The following is a 15,301-nucleotide window of genomic DNA, read 5'->3' on the forward strand; positions in this document are numbered from 1 at the left end:
GGCAGGAACCAGTTTCCGGACAATACCAGTTTCCGGACAAGTATTATAACGGCTTAATTTTGGCTTTATCAATGATGATCGGTATTAATTATGTCATGAAGATGCTTGGTTTGATTGTTTGAGAAAATAAACATCCTTCCAAGTTGATTCATCATTAAAATTTCATGAGGATATCTTACCTGTGTTTTAAAAACAGCCTTATATCCCTTTGGGGCATGTAATTTGTTCTGCGCATGCGCAATATTTTTTTTATTTCAGGATATAATTTGGGGTAGCAATTAATGCACAATGTACTTCATTTGAAGTTCATTGGGTGCAACCAGAGCTAAATCTGTAACATATCGGAAAACGGTGTTTAGCTAGGTTTACTACACTTTCGCACTTCGTTGCTGCCGTACACACAAAAATATCCGTTTCATATTTCAGTCATTCCAAGACCAATCATGTGATCGTTATTTTTCCTATCATAAACAATTTTTCAGTAAATCAGCTTAATTATATAAGAAAGCTAATATGTGAGAAGAAATTTTTTGTTATAGTAGACTAATTATCAGTTAAAAACAGATATGAATAGCAGCAGCTTAATATATGTCCGGAAACTGGTTCTGCAAGAGTGAACAATTTACACTTTTGATGACCTAATTAAACCCTTCAGTTTGTACATTGCTTACGTCACCAGGCAGTATTAATTGTGTTATCGGACGTAGTTAGAGCTCAGGTTTTTGGTATGTTAGTTTTATTAATGCATGTTTATTATTAAAAAATAGACAATTAAAAAAACTCGAATTCTGTCCGGAAACTGGTTCCTGCCCAGTAAAGCCTTCACAAAAAGTAGTATGCAATCGTACCTATATTACATACGAATGTGTGTAATATTTTTCTTGTTTAAAACCTTTTTCAACTTTCCCCGTGAAGGTCATTGATCGCCCTTGCACTGATACGGATCAGTTATTAAATTGATAAGCGTCTGCGGAAATGATAAAAACCGTTACCATACTGCGCCAAAAACATTGGGATGTACTATTCTCCGGTCCGGTCGCTTCCGGTCTCCGGTCTCTCCCGGTCTATTTTGACCGGAATTTAAGAGAGACCGGCGAATAGTAAATTATATAATTTACTGGCCCGTCCAGTGCGGTCTTCTAAACATTATTGAATCTTTCTAGATGAAAACTGTGTTGATATAAGTTAATTTTTTAGTATAATTATAATGTATTTCGTTTCAAATTAATTGTTTTTTTTATTATGTATTTTTGTTGTTTTTAATTCTTCTTCTTCTTCCGGGTAATGTGCTGGGCCCCTCTGGAGCATCGTCGCACAATTGTGACTATTTACATGAGTGAAGGGAACATCAAGTGCAGCTAAAAACAGGTTAAAAACACCATGCTCCAGAGTTACTCGTGCAGCGCACCCATCCTCGTCTTGAAGACCTCTAGGGACGGGGCTGTCATCACGACTTCTGGTAGGCTGTTCCAAAGTCGGATCCCAGAAGGAAAGAACGAATACTTGTATGAGTTGACACTGGTAAAGGGTTGTAGGTACCTGTTGGCATGGCCTCGGGTGTGTACTCCAGCAGGGATCAGTATGTGATGGGCTCGGATATCCACCAGGCTGTTAATGACTCTGTACATCATCACTGCTTTGGTTTGCTGACGGCGGGCTTCTAGAGTGTCCCAGCTTAGAGCTTCCATCATTGCAGTAACGCTGCTGGTGTAACGATAATCACCTGTGCAGAACCTGGCTGCTCTTCGTTGGCAGTTCTCGAGCTTACTGATGTTGGCCTTGGTGTGTGGGTCCCATACTGACGAAGCATACTCGAGCTGAGGTCTAACCAGTGTTTTGTAACATGTCGCCTTGATGTTCTGTGGACAGTGTGATACGTTTCTGCGTAGAAAGGCAGTGGTGGTGTCCGCCTTCTTTGCAGTAGCGTCAATATGGCTACCAGGCTCACTGACCATGTTCCTAACATACTCGTTCCTCGTTCCGTTTCTCGGCACTTTTGTTGATTCTGTTTCTGGATGCTCCTGTAAATGTCCCAGTCTGTCTGGTTCTTTGATTTTCTGGCTTTCCTTTAGGCTTTTTTCTTCTTTCTAGCTAGACTTATCAGTCGATTAATTATTACACCAGGGTTGATTGAATCTTGTGGATGTCAGTTTAGATGGCACAAACTCATCGATGGTGTCTGAGCACTTCTTCTTGAAGATGGTCCACAGGGTGTTAATTGGGGTGCTCGAGTTGTGTTCCTGTATAAAATGTTGGGGGAGAAGTTGTTGAGATCTTCGTTCATGGCCGGTATATTATTTTCATCAAAGATAAACATGTAAAAGCCTATTAATTACGGGAAATAACATAAATTATTTTATTTGAGCATGAATTATTATAAATAAAAAGCATATTAATTACGGGGAAGTCTGTTAATTGGTTAATTCTTCAACGGTTAGTATTGAGTTTCATTATTTAATAAATAAGTGCATCATATGAATATTTATTTATTTATTTATTTTTTTTTACGAGGTTATTATCCAAGTTTATTTGATAATCTCAGTATGCATACAAATACATAAACACGAGAAAAAGAATCCTAAATATATATAAAACCATGTATACAGAGGACAACATTCATTCAAAAATATGAATTATGAATCGCAACCAAATTTCTTTTGTATATTAAAGAAAGAATGTACTGAAATCAAAATTTCTAGAATAAATTGTTTACAAATATCATCTGTCAACTTTAACCTTTTTTAACCTGAATTCTAATTGTATTGTGATTGGTCACCTGGTGGCACGCGCCTTCTACTGTGCCGTTAAATAAACTTCTGCAATATACACAAAAATATGTCATTGGGTCAGTAGGTGTATTGTGTCTGTACGCGGTATAGTTTCAATATAAATATAGTGCTGTGATGATTTCGTTTTTGTGGACTTAATTAACCTGCAAAAAGTAAAAGAGAAGAAATAAATCTCTGTTGATCTTGGATTATTATCTGGTTACTGATTTCTAGGGATGTAAGGCTGCAAAATTTACGAATGTGACGGGAAGGGTGAGTAAATATTGGTTTTATTTTGTAAACATAAGAATTAAAGGGGATTTCCCCGGCCCCTTATGCATTTATAATTGCTGTGAATTATCTGATAAGGGTGGGAATTTTAATATTTTCAAATATCCCTCATTTGTCATAAACGGTGTGCGTTTGACCAGCCCTTAAACGAAATTGAAATATTAAGGGCTTTGCCTCGCTACAGGTCTTCTTTCTGTACTGTCTTCTTAATTACAGTTTAATTAAGGTCAGTTAGGTTCAATTAAGCCGGTAATTAAGTAACTTAAAAATAAACAACTATATGAAGGAAATACAGAAGATATATCTGTTACTGGTATACACTATTATCATCTTCATTCATGCTTTTAAATAAGTATTATCTTCTTTACAAATTTCAAAGTAGAATCTATAATTCATTTATTTACATATAAAGTTTTCAAATATTTATATAACTGACTGTCATATGGATGGGTCATTATTTTACAAAAAGAAAGAAAAAAAGAAAATAGCTCTGTAGACTTGTCCTCATTAATAGATAAATGTAGATATTACTACAGTACATGTGCAGTATGTACTCAATCATTGTTCTTTGTACAGTCTGATTAATATCAAGTATCAAATTTTCAGAGCATCAAAAATTATATATAAAACTGAGTATTAACAATAATTAGTACCAGTTAATAATAAATTATGATAGCAATAAACTATATATACAAATATGTACAGTATTAAATAAAGATTTTTAACAGGCAGTTGCAGTTTACATGAAATTTACCATTAAAATTAATGTCTAACATGCATTGACTCAATCCATTGTGAATAGTGTACCTGTTGTTACTGATTTCGAACAATAAAATATTATTAAACATGATATCATACATGTAAAAAAACATAAAATTTACCATTTTTAGATGTTAACATGAATTGATTCAATTCATAGTGAATGGTGTAACTATTGTTATTGGTTTTTAAAAAAAGAATATTATTAAACATGATATCATACAGTCATATAAAAACATGAAATATACCAATTTTAAATTGTTAACATGCATTAATTAAATTCATAGTAGATGAAGTAGATCTAACTGTTGTTAACAATTGATTTCAAAAGAAAAAAAAGAAAAGAATATTATTAAACATGATATCATACATATGAAAAACAATTGATATTTTCACCAATATTGCTTAAGTTTATAAAATTTAGCATTTACACTGAGCATTTTACCAAATTACATAGGAAATTAATTGATAAAATATATAGTACATAGATCTTCATCTACCTTATATGTAAATTGTTTTACTAATAAATTTCCAAAAACATTTCAAGTAAGATCATTTAATATTTGGCTTTAACATTTTTGATTATAATATATATAACGACTAATATAGGTCAAAGAAAAAATTTATCCGGCCTGTAATTAGCGTAAGTATATAGCAAGGATGACAATATCTAAAAAGAAAAAAATACAAATAAAAGAATAAACAATTAAATTGTCGTGAATTTCCTTTTAATTTTATTTTATAATCCAAGATAGTGGAAGAAAGACACATTTTCTTTTTTAATAATTTATTTTATATCATTTAACTTAACACAACAAGTTTTAATCCATTTAAAAAATTTCATTTAATAATCACAAATATAATCCAATTAATTGATTTCGCGCTGTTCGTGCTGCAGTCTACTGATTATTCACGGTAAACAATGGGTGTGGGAAAATGGTCCGTTAACGGGTCAGGGTAATAAAACTTATATCACAACAAACAGTAATGATTAATCATAATATCTGTGCATTTTATTTATTTAATAATGATTAAATTATTTTAAAGCCAGCTGTTACAAAAACGTAGATTTTCCAATATTTATGCGGCCATTACGCTAAAAGGTCACGTGACTTGAACCACATGGCGGTGTTTCGTCATACTTCTGGTTTAGTTCTATTTAAAATCTCAACTCGATACAGATGTTTTCTGAGGCAAAGTTTTTATGTACTGATTGGTATGCATTATTTAATGATTTGAATCGTATGTTTGTTCTCAGAATGAAATATTATGACATAATTCGTTCATCAGTAAGACCGATGTAGACGCTGTTGAAATGTATAATTTTTCCAGCAGACCGGAAGGATGTATCAAAGTAATATCCGTACTGTAAATTAAACTTTTATCTTAATCAACTAATTTTTGTGAAAAAATACAACATTTTTGTCCACTTTCGTTTCTTTGTGCAATATATTACACAATAATATGTGCAAGTCATTGTCAAGAACTTAAATATTTTACATTGTTACATTGTTTTTCGGAAATGACTCAGTCTCCTTTCTGATGATGTTACGAAATTAATGGAAGAATGGGGAAATCAACTTCACTGTAGCTCTCAAATTTGTGCTATTCTGATTGACTCTGTTTTGAATTAACATTCACATTCAACAAACTTTTCATCTTTCTTATGCTTTTACAGAAAATTCTTCATAACAATGTCTGTTGAGACAACACATACAAGATACACTATCTAAATTTATCCCTACAAAGAAAGTCTATATAACCTTGCAATAAAAAAAAACCTTTAACTCCCAAAACAGAGACCAATTTTCAACTCTAGACCATAATTTGAATACACTTTGTAGAAACCAACAAGCTAATGCCTTGTGAGAAATATCTAAGCTCTAGCCCTTTCCATTTTGAAGTATAAGAACGTTTAGGTTTTTCTTTAGTTGCCATAGCAACCAGAGTTTAGCATGGAATGGCATTCTTTGAACAATCTTGATAGAGCTTCATACAAAGAGTATTCATGCCAAGTTTTATAAATATTTTCCAAGTGGTATTATAGAAGATGTTGTTTCAATAAAATGTGGACGGACGCCCGGACGACGGACGCACTTGATTGGTCACCCTAAAAGCTCACTGCACTATGTGCAAGATGAGCTAAAAATATCATAAAAGAAAACATAAAACAATCACTTATCGAACATACAGTCTTCAATTTAAAACTAACTGGAAATCAAACACCTTGTCATCGAGGCTTGTAAAGCAAGTGTAATTCTACTTGTAATTCTACTTTATACATATACCGTTGTACCATACATTGAAATCCGTATGGTTTACTTCAGAATCTGATAATTACCGACAAATAATTACCGATCATCGAATATTTGCAAAGTGACTATGAAAATATATATGCTTAATTATTGCATAAAATAATGCAATTCTACGTACTGTATAGGTGGTGTCTGCATAAAAAATATTCTTATCGAAAAAATATATAGATTAGTTGAAATCAATATTCCCGTCGTTACATACGGTATAGTTAACGTTAAATTGCCTTTCTGTATGATAAAATATCAATAAAAAGATAGTTTATTAGTTTTCTCTTTGTATCCAATAAGATTCCGGCCCCCTACCGGCATACCGAGATTATGTAATTATGCCGGCTAGCCACGGCGAGCCGGTATTACGCTAGGATTTTACTGAGAAACAACCTAAAACTCCGAATCCATCCAAAAATTTAATCGAAGCTTAGCTTCCAGCTTTCTACAAAATTTATCTATCAGGGCTAGGATCCCAAATTATTTAGCCAATCAAATTTGATCTTATATAGCGTCAAAAAAACTTCAATTTTCACGCCATTTTTAAAAAGCAGCAAGTATTGTTTTGAGCGCAAAGATATAATGATGATTAAAATGTTTGTTTTAATGGATTCTTTTCAGTAAATCATATTTACACTGACTTTTGATTTAGCGATTTCACCAGTCCTGTTTACTCTGTAGTAAGTTTTCGTTTGGTTAATTAACATAAACGACATCTGGTTCTGTGCATTTTTTTCTTTTTCATTTTTTCCGGTCATTTCATCCTTTCCGGTATTTAGTGTATACACTGTATACATGTATTTACTGGCCGGGATCCGGGACGCCCGGGAGCCGGGATCGTATAAGATAATAGAGGAAAAAACTAATAAACTATATTTGTGTTGATTATTGTCGTAATGACAGGCCATTAAACGTTAAGTTTTTTTATTGTTTGTAATGAAAGTTAAATTGATTTAACTTAGGATATAGATATATTTAGAGCTATTTATTAACAAATTCACAAAACTTATAATTATATGCCTAATTAATTGGAAAAATCAAAGACTATATATATATATTTGAATTGGTCAAATCCCGGGATCCCTATATGTTTTAATACGATCCCAGCTTTTCTGAAAACAATATTCTTGAGCTGTCCAATTCCTGGGATCTCTTTATTTTTTAATATGATCCCGGCTTTTCTGAAAACAATATTCTTGAAGGCTTACAGACACTTCATCCCCAGACACTTCACCCTAGGCCCTTTCTTGCAGACACTTGACCCCTCAGACAGTTCACCCCTCATTTTAAGAAATTTGATTGAGACACTTCACCCCTCATTTTTTTTATTTTGTGTGCAACAATTATTTATGTAGGAAATGTTAAACGCATTCAAAGTGATTGAGTATGTTTATTGTTATAACATATTTTATTATAATTTTATCATGTAACTGACAAAAGACAATGGATATATTGTTGTTTTTGCCCTTCAAAAAAGGGTCATATCTGAATTAGCATAAAATATACAAAAATTAAAAAAAAGATTACTTTATACTATTAACTTTGTGATTTATCACAAAGTTAATAGTATAAAGTAATTTTTTTTTTTTATTTTTTGTATATTTTATGCTAATTTCAATTGAGCTAAAAGTGATATACAATGTAACTAATTGAATAATCTTTCTAGTGAAGTGTGTGAAGTTTTGTGTGAATTTTCCTTTGATATATATAATATTAAAGAGTATATAATCTCTTTCACACTAGTCTTACTTTGTGTCCTTGTTTTATGGTTTGAAAGCAAAATAGGAATACAAAGCTGTTAGTTAGCTGTAATGAATTAGGATTATTGTATTAATTATCACTTTCATTAGCCTATAACCCATTGTCTAAACAAATTTGAGTTGATTTAATTCTTGAAGTTTTGGTACTTAAGTTTTTTCTAAGTTTCATCCCTACCATATCAAGTTACGTTCATTTGGAAATGATTTGTGCGTTAACCTTGTGCTTAAATTAATTTACATAACTGGTGCAATTTATTTGTTAAATAAATGACATTGTGAGTGATCTTTGTATTAAATGCAGGATAATTATGTCTGATAATGATGATAAATAATTTATATTTACTGTATTTTATAAAGCAACAATTCATTCATTCATATTCATTTTATTTATTTAGTTCTTCAATTTTAATAAAAAATTTATAAATATATCTAATTTTCATACAATTATACAAGTTTAATTCAATTATCTAATCAATTATGAGATAACTGTTGAATAAACAACCAATCAACATGTTGAATAAACAAGGTGACAATAAAGAATAATGGATGGAATTGTCACGGTACAGAACTGTTCACTATATAGGGGAGATGTGTAAGCGGCCGGATAGCTCAGTCGGTAGAGCAACGGTACGGTATTCGGTTGGTCCCGGGTTCGAGTCCCGGTCAGGCTGCACATTTTTCTCACCCTGTGACATTTGGCGCCCAACGTGGGGCCGTGATGGTATAAGCTCCGAGTACAATTTACATTGTTCTCTTTACCCATTAGAAATTCGAGAACGAATTTCATTATAGCGGGGGAGTTTGTCACGGTTCAGAACTGTTCACTATATAGGGGAGAAGATGTGTAAGCGGCCAGATAGCTCAGTCGGTAGAGCCGCGGTACGGTATTCTGAGGGTCCCGGGTTCGAGTCCCAGTCAGGCTGCACATTTTTCTCACCCTGTGACAGAAGCGCTTTGTTTATCATTTGGCAATACAACCAATTAACCTAAATCAGCTTTAAACTTAGTAAAAATAAAGGTATTAAGCAAATTTTCTAATCAAATAATACTAAAAATAATTAATACAGTATAGTTAATGTGCATAGGCATAGGGTCTTCATTCTATCTGTTTACATGCATCTTCATATATACTCATATTCCTCTTTGTTAAACTGAGCTAGAGAACTGGCCTCTTTAACTTTATGTGTCACTTTTATTTTGATGTTCGCTGAAGTCTTTTCAGCTAACAGAACTGTCATTTTTACATTTAAACACGCCCCTGGAAAGAAATAACGAAGCGAGTCGCTACTAGCTTTTTTGGCTTGCAGCCACGGCTGCAAGCCATTTCATTTGGAAAACATGTTTCGGTTAGGTGGTTTCCTGCTTACATCTGTTGGTGCATGATTGAACGGGAAACCAGCTGCAATCGAGCCAATCGCAACTTTTCGGCCTTTTCCGTCACTCTTCGGATTAATGATAATAGCCGATGTAGTTCCGATTGCAATCGTGACAATTAGAGCGATTCCGTCATACTGCGGAATCAGACGAAGTAATATTACGGAAATCTAAGCTATTTTAGTAACTTCGGTAATCCCAGTTTGTTTATATAAATAGGATTTCTATTTTTACTTGATTTATCGGTTTAAACCGTAATAAATTATAAACGAAATTGTTTCGTTTCAATTGTTTTTCAAGACGCAAAAGTTAGTTTGTTTTATAATTGTTTTTTGTCTGTATTAGTTTTATACACTAGAGAATGGTGACTGTAGTAGTATTCCGTCTTCAAAGGGTGGTCCTGCTTACCAAATCACGCATGATCGAGTTATATTTAGATCTATTGAACGCAATTCAACTTCTTGGTGAGGTAATCTAAAAATAGCCCATGCATATCATAAACCTTGCCACATGCTGATCTACAGATAGCGCATCGTCTATTTGTGATCGTGCAACATGGTTGATACATACTTATTAATTGGTACCACGTAACGAAGTATTTTAGTGCATTTACTTGTCTATAAAGCAAAGGAATGATTTCGCTGCGAAAAAGGGGAAATGAAATGTGCACACTTGTTTTCCTTCAGTATCACGTTAGTATTTTTACGATTGATTATTTTCTTTATTAGTTTTATACAATAGAGAATAGATTTCAAATCGTTTTGACAAAAAATATTCGGTTTTCCAAAAAAACAACAACAAAAAAACAACTAAATAAACACTCTATGATATACAAATACCGTAATTAAAAAAATCTTATAATAAATTGAAACAAAAAAAAAAAACAATTTTAAAGGGTTGGGATGAAGGCACAACTGTGCAAGCCTTTCCTTTTAAAAGGAAACTTTATTAAAAGCTAACCTTGTTCATACACTATTACTTTGATTTGCACTTTATCAGCGCGTAAACGGAAAAAGGGATCGAATGAGAGTACACTTTGCATATTTAGCCCCGCCTATAAATTAAGCACGAATTTCTGATAAAGCGTTATCATCCTGATTAAAATAGACTTAATCTATGGAAATCATGAGCGTCACTGTGAAATAATGCATATGCTTAATCCTCCTAATAAATATATGCATATGTCTAAAAAAAGGAAACAGGCTTTAAACTTCAGGACATACAATTGTACAATAATGGTGTTTAATTCATATGCCTAATAATTTAATGAGCATTATTATGAACCTATGTTAGGATATCAAGTAAGATGATTATATAGGATCATATGAATGCACATGTACACTATGCATACTTATGTTCATTAAAGATATATGAGGAATCACATTATAAGAGGACCAAGAGATCATCTACATGAACATATACTCTAGTTTTGATAGAAGATGTATGAATGGTTAATGTAAGATGAGCAGGGAATCATCTAGATATAAATATACATTAGTAGTGATGGAATATATATGATGAAGGGTCATCTGGTCTTTAAGGTGTATAAACACTGTAGTTCTTAAAGAACACATATGAGGGAAATGAATATAAACATTTTTATTATGGAACAGATATAAGGGTATCTCGTAAGATGACCAGGGGATTATCTAGATGTACATATACAATAGTTTTTATCGAACTGAAATAAGGGGATCACGTAAGATTACAAGATCATCTAGATGTACATAAACTCTTTTTCATTATATAACAGATGTAAGGGGATCACATAAAATGGCCAGGGGATCATCTAGATGTACATTTACTATAGTCTTCATTGAACAGAAATAAGGGGATCACGTAAGATGACCAGGTGACATCTTTAGATGTATATACTCTTTTTCATTCTGGAACATATATGAGGGGATCAAATAAATGACAAGGGGATCATCTATATGTACAGAAACTCTTTTTTATTATGGAACAGATATAAGGGGATCACGTAAGAATACAAGGGGAATATTTAGATGTACATATACTATAGTATCCATTGAAAAGAAATAAGGGGATCACGTAAGATGACAATGGTATCATCTAGTAGTAGATGTACATGTACATATACTATAGTATTCATTGAACAAAAATAAGGGGATCACGTAAGATGACAAGGGTATCATCTAGATGTACATATACTACATTTATAGTATTCATTGAACAGAAATAAGGGGATCACATAAGATGACCAGCGGATCATCTAGATGAACACATAGTATAGATTTAATTGAACAGAAAGAAATAAGGAGATCAGGTAAGACGACCAGGGGATCATCAATGTGTACATACTCTTTTTCATTATGGAACAGATATGATATGAGGGGATCGCGTAAAAGGATCAGGTGATCATCTTGATGTACATAATTATACAATAGCTTTCATTGAACAGAAGTAAGGGGATCACGTGAGATAACCAGGTGATCATCTAGATGTATATAATATTATACTATTTGCGTCCGTGGCCGAGTGGTTAAGGTCGTTGACTTCGAACCACTTGCCCCTCACCGCTTTGGGTTCGAATCCCTACAGGGACTTTGGATTCTTTCATGTGAGGAAGCTATCCAGCTTGCTTACGGAACGTCGGTGGTTCTACTCAGGTGCCCGTTCGTGCCTGAAATAATGCACGAAAGGCACCTGAGGTCTCCCTCCACCAGTAAAGCTGGAACGTCGCGATAATCTTACGTGATCCACTTATTTCTGTTCAATGAAAACTATAGTATATGTACATCTAGATGATCCCCTTGTCAGTTTACGTGATCCCATCATATCTGTTCCAAAATGAAAAAGAGAATGTACATCTACATGATATCCTTGTAATCTAACGTGATCCCCTTATTTCTGTTCAATGAAAACTATAATATATGTACATCTAGATGATCCCCTCGTCAGTTTACGTGATCCCCTCATATCTGTTCCAAAATGAAAAAGAGAATGTACATCTACATGATATGCTTGTAATCTAACGTGATCCCCTTATTTCTGTTCAATGAAAACTATAGTATATGTACAGCTAGATGATCCCCTTGTCATCTTACGTGATCCCCTTATTTCTTTTCAATGGATACTATAGTATATGTACATCTAGATATTCCCCTTGTCTTCTATGATCCCCTAGTTTATGCCTGTTCGATAATAAAAGAAGAGTATTTGTACATGTAGATGATCCTTATGTCATTTTAGCTTATCCCCTCATATATGTTATTTGAGAACTTCACTGTTTATACATGTACATCTAAAACACCAGGTCATCCTTTATATATGTTCCATACAACTAGTGTATACGTACACCTAGATGATTTCCTGCTCATCTTATATTAACCTCTCATACATCTTCTATCAAAACTAGAGTATATGTTCATGTAGATGATCTCTTGGTCCTCTTATAATGTGTTTCCTCCTATACCTCTAATGAACATAACTATACATTTTATACATGTGCATTCAAATGATCCTTAAGTGATCTTACTTGATATCCTCACAAAGGTTCATATGCATGCTGATTAAATTATTAGGCATATGAATTAAAAACCATAATTGTACAATTGTATGTCCTGAAGACTTTAAAGCCTGTTTCCATTTTTAAGACATGTAATTCACGCATATATATTATTAGGAGGATTAAGCATATGCACAATTTTACAGTGACACTGATCATTTCCATAGATTTATAAAATTATTCAACACTGCTGTCAACCGATTCATTAAAACGGGGAACACTGTGGCCTTGTGGTTAAAGTGTCTTCAACCAAAGGATCATGAGTTCGAGCCCCACACGACCTTTATTCCTCAATCGATACCAGTACTTGTCGGTTCCATGCAGGAAGGAGAGTCGAAAGTTCTTAATATAAGTTGCAAGAAATACAATATAATAAATATGTTTAAAATAACTGATTCATTATCCACAAATAGCACAACTGGCAAAATTTACAGAACCACAGTGAGTCATTTAGGAAGCTGTGTCAAATTAGACACTGATTGGCCACTTAAACAGATGCCAATGAATAATAAAGAAGCATCATTGAAAGAAGTTTGAATTATAATAAAGAAAGCTACACCGGAAACGTCACCAGGTCCAAACATACATTAAGAGTATACGGGAAGTCAAATGATTTTAAAACACGTATTATAAGAATGAGAAAAGGGAAAACGCTTATTATGCTGGCTGCAGTGGCTGGCAGAAGAAAGCGGAGGGGTGTTTTTCTTACAAAAGAGCTTTTTTTATAATTTTGAAATGCACCATTTGAAGTCATTCCTGGTTGGATTGATCTGTGTATTGTCTTATTCAAGTTTTTTCATTGCATTTATGTGGTTTTTGTGTATTCTGTAGAACCCCATTTCTGGTTATCTGCAATCTTTTAAACCATTCCTCATCAAGTATTTTACGATATGGCGATTTACTACCCCAAATGCGATCTATTAAACCATTCCACATCAAGAATTTTACGATATTGCGATTTACTACCCCAAATGCGATCTTTTAAACCATTCCACATCAATTATTTTACGATATTACTATTTACTACCTCAAATGCAATTTATTAAACCATTCCTCATCAAATATGTTACGATATTGCTTTTTACTACCCCAAATGCGATCTATTAACCATTCCATATCAAGTATTTTACGATATTACTATTTACTACCCGAAATGCAATTTATTAAACCATTCCTCATCAAATAGGTTACGATATTGCTATTTACTACCACAAATGCGATCTATGAAACCATTCCACATCAAGTATTTTACGATATTGCGATTTACTACCCCAAATGCGATCTATTTAACCATTCCTCATCAAGTATTTTACGATATTGCGATTTACTACCCCAAATGCAATCTATTAAACCATTCCAGATCAAGTTTTTTACGATATTACCATTTACTACCCCAAATGCAATCTATTAACCATTCCACATCAAGTATTTTACGATATTACTATTTACTTCCCGAAATGCAATTTATTAAACCATTCCTCATCAAATATGTTACGATATTGCTATTTACTACCCCAAATGCAATTTATTTAACCATTCCTCATCAAATATTTTACGATATTGCTATTTACTACCCCAAATGCGATCTATTAAACCATTCCTCATCAAGTATTTTACGATATTGCGATTTACGACCCCAAATGCAATCTATTAAGCCATTCCACATCAAGTATTTTCGATATTGCGATTTACTACCCCAAATGCGATTTATTTAACCATTCCACATCAATTATTTTACGATATTGCTATTTACTACCCAAATGCGATCTATTAAACCATTCCTCATCAAGTATTTTACGATATTGCGATTTACTACCCCAAATGCGATCTATTAAACCATTCCTCATCAAATATTTTACGATATTGCTATTTACTACCCCAAATGCGATCTATTAAACCATTCCTCATCAAATATTTTACGATATTGCTATTTACTACCCCAAATGCGATCTATTAAACCATTCCTCATCAAGTATTTTACGATATTGCGATTTACGACCCCAAATGCAATCTATTAAGCCATTCCACATCAAGTATTTTACGATATTGCTATTTATTTACTACCCCAAATGCGATCTATTAAACCATTCCTCATCAAGTATTTTACGATATTGCTATTTACTAGTCCAAATGCGATCTATTATACCATTCCTCATCAAGTATTTTATGATATTTCGATTATTACTACCCCAAATGCGATCTATTAAACCATTCCCTCGTCATCAAGTATCTTTACGATATTTGCGATCTTTAAACCATTACCCCTTTTTACTTAAATGCGATCTATTAAACCATTCCTCATCAAATATTTTACGATATTGCTATTTACTACCCCAAATGCGATCTATTAAACCATTCCTCATCAAATATTTTACGATATTACTATTTACTACCCCAAATGCGATCTATTAAACCATTCCTTATCAAGTATTTTACGATATTACTATTTACTACCCCAAATGCGATCTATTAAACCATTCCTCATCAAATATTTTAAGATATTGCTATTTACTACCC

At 33.0% G+C, this 15,301-nt stretch overlaps 2 protein-coding genes across 3 annotated transcripts in view; both read right to left on the reverse strand.

Annotated features, from left to right (window-relative positions):
• LOC132750552 (uncharacterized) overlaps positions 1–935 on the reverse strand; it is a 42,285-nt gene extending 41,350 nt beyond the window's left edge. For both annotated transcript variants that reach the window (XM_060740547.1, XM_060740546.1), the window contains exon 1: positions 849–935. The gene's annotated coding sequence lies outside the window, so the exon portion shown is untranslated. The remainder of the gene's footprint in view (positions 1–848) is intronic.
• Positions 1–15,301, reverse strand: part of LOC132750553 (uncharacterized) — a 288,756-nt gene that overhangs the window by 234,266 nt on the left and 39,189 nt on the right. The gene's annotated exons all lie outside the window — the stretch shown is intronic.

Source organism: Ruditapes philippinarum, unplaced genomic scaffold (genome assembly GCF_026571515.1).
Source record: "Ruditapes philippinarum isolate M1 unplaced genomic scaffold, ASM2657151v2 ctg1398_1_1_1_1, whole genome shotgun sequence".
Taxonomy (NCBI): domain Eukaryota; kingdom Metazoa; phylum Mollusca; class Bivalvia; order Venerida; family Veneridae; genus Ruditapes; species Ruditapes philippinarum.